This window comes from Carlito syrichta, unplaced genomic scaffold, assembly GCF_000164805.1.
Source record: "Carlito syrichta isolate Samal-C Ts95f unplaced genomic scaffold, Tarsius_syrichta-2.0.1 Scaffold169055, whole genome shotgun sequence".
Lineage (NCBI taxonomy): Eukaryota > Metazoa > Chordata > Mammalia > Primates > Tarsiidae > Carlito > Carlito syrichta.
In genome coordinates, this window is record NW_007113151.1 from 227,931 (window position 1) to 230,442 (window position 2,512).

The window sequence follows — 2,512 nt, forward strand, 5'->3', positions numbered from 1 at the left end:
CCGTGGGTTCGAGACCCGCCTGGGCAGCGAGACCTCATCTCTACAATAAATCAAAAATCAGCTGGGTGTGGTAGCACATGCCTGTAGCTCTGGCTACTCGGAAGGCTGAGGCTGAAGGATCGCCGGAGCCCATCAGGTCGAGGCTGCAGTGGCTGGGAGCGGCCACTGCACTCCAGTCGGGGCGACAGAGTGAGACTCCAACTCAAAAAAAAAAGAAAGAAAAAAAAGAAAATAGCCATGTCTGTGCTGGTGGCATGTGTGCTACCAGATCCAGGTCTTGTTGCAAGGGGAATCCTGTCCCTTAGGGCTTCTGTGTCTTTGTGTCCTTGCATGGCATTTCCATAGCTGCTGGGGAAGGGTCTTTCTCCAAGGTGAACTACATGCCTACTATCCCTGGACAGAGAAAGACTTGGGGCTCTGTGAAGGTCCCTACCCCAATTCTTCCTCCCCTCTTTCAGTTTCCCAGGAGCACGCCCCACTTTGGTTGGTTCTGATCACAGTAATTCACTCTGCTTAGAGTTCAATGATATCATACTCCCAGGTTTAAGATGATGGTTTCTTTTTTTATTATAGTGCAGGATCTGGACCTCTCCATTCCCTCTTCCTTCCAAGAGGAAAGCTAAGATGCTAAGAGTTGAAGGAGAAATGGGGACTTGAGGCTTTAGTGGGTGTAGGAACCTGCTGGGGGTAGGGGGCACTACCCCCCTGGCACAGGTTTCCCTGTCCTTTTCACATGCCTCCCTGGGAGGTCAAGGGTAGCTATTAGACCTTGGAGCACTGGGCTTCTCCAGTGAGTTTAAGCCTTTTCTGCAGCCTTAGCTCCTCTCCTCCACAGAAATTCAATTTGCAAAGATTTTCCCTGGCCTGAGCTATGGTTCCCTTGGCTTGTCTCTCTGGCTACTGCTGAAGCTGGCCCCTCCCCTTTTCTCTTTTCAGATTTCTTGGATGAAATTGATTCTCTTTGAGCCTCTCAGCCTGATGCAGCTCAGAGCAGAAGGGCTGGTGAACATTTTTTTCAGCAAACTGTCTCCCTCTCTGATGAGCAGTTTCCATTAAACTCTCAGATGTGTGTGTGTGTGTGTGTGTGTGTGTGTGTGTGTGTGTGTGTGTGTGTGTGTGCGCGCGCGCACTTGCACATGCATGTGAGATGTATGTGGTGGATGAGAAGGAATCGAGGAGGGGGCTGCAGTTCTCTTAACAAGGTGAATAGGATGCCCCTGAAGACAGTAGCTCTGTTCCTCCAGGGCCGGCCAGGGAAGGCCTTAGTTGCAGGCTCCCCATTGGCACCAGAGTGGGCTGCCCCTTCTTCTTAGAAACTGACAGAGGCAGTGAGAGGCAGTTTCCATAATCAGAAATGCCAGGAACAGAGATTTCTAGGTATAATCCAGGCTCAAAACATCAAACTCCACCTAATTCCTCCTCCTTTTTCTCTTCATTACATTAGAATTTCTGATGTCTGTGCCTTGCCCTATTTGTTCCCATGGTTCTTTAGTGTCTTACCCTGATCTGCAGGGCCCCATACATAGCTTGCTGCAGTCTGCTCCCAGTAGGACCCCTTTCCTCTTCTCTCCCATCCTCTAATTCCTCAACCACCTAGGGTTTCCGGAACCTGCCCCATTCTTACTCGCCTGTGCCCTTACTGACTCTACCCTCTTGCTTCCCCTGTCTTTCCTACAGATACGATTCCTCTTCTTCACTCCAGGTCAAGTTACCCTCTCTCCATGAGGTCTCTGTGGGCTGCCCCCTCTATCAAGGTCTCAGTTATTAATTCACCATCTTGAGTTATCAGGCTGGGCGTTGTGGACTTTGGTGCATTACTGCTCACTCGTTGTGTGATGTGAAAATCAGTTTCTGAGCTGATTTTTCTGAGCCTCAGCTTTCTGTTCTGGAAAATAGAACCTATGTCATATAATTACTGTAAGAAAACCTGGAAATGATGTAAATAAAGATTCTGATATGGTTCTTGGCACATAGTAGGATCTCAATTACTAGAGGTTCTGATCCTCTCATGGATGCATGCCATTTCTCCAAAGAGATTGCAGAGCTCTGAAGATCCGTGACTGGATCCAACTTTATCTCTGGGTCCCTAGTGCCTAAGTGTTCAATAAATGTGGTTTGCAGTCTTTGGTCTCCTGTCTACCTGTCTGGGACTTTCCTCCCTGTTTAGAACTATCTGCTTTCCTTCTAGAGTAGGTTTCTCAGTTTTGCAGTCTTGGCACTATTGACATTTTGGACTGGAAAATAATTTATTTGGGAGTAGGGACTGTCCTGTGCATTGTAGGTCATTTAGCAGCATCCCTGGCCTTTACCCACTAGATGCCAGTGGCACCCCAAGTTGTGGTAATCAAAAATGTCACCAGATATTGCTAAATGTCTGCTGAAGGACAAAATCACCCCATAATGAGAACCACTTCTCCAGATCTTTGTTTTCTCTCCAGGATTTCTTGCTTTTACGCATGTGGTTGTCTCTACTTAGCACTGACTTCATCTGTTCACCTCGCTAACTCTTCAT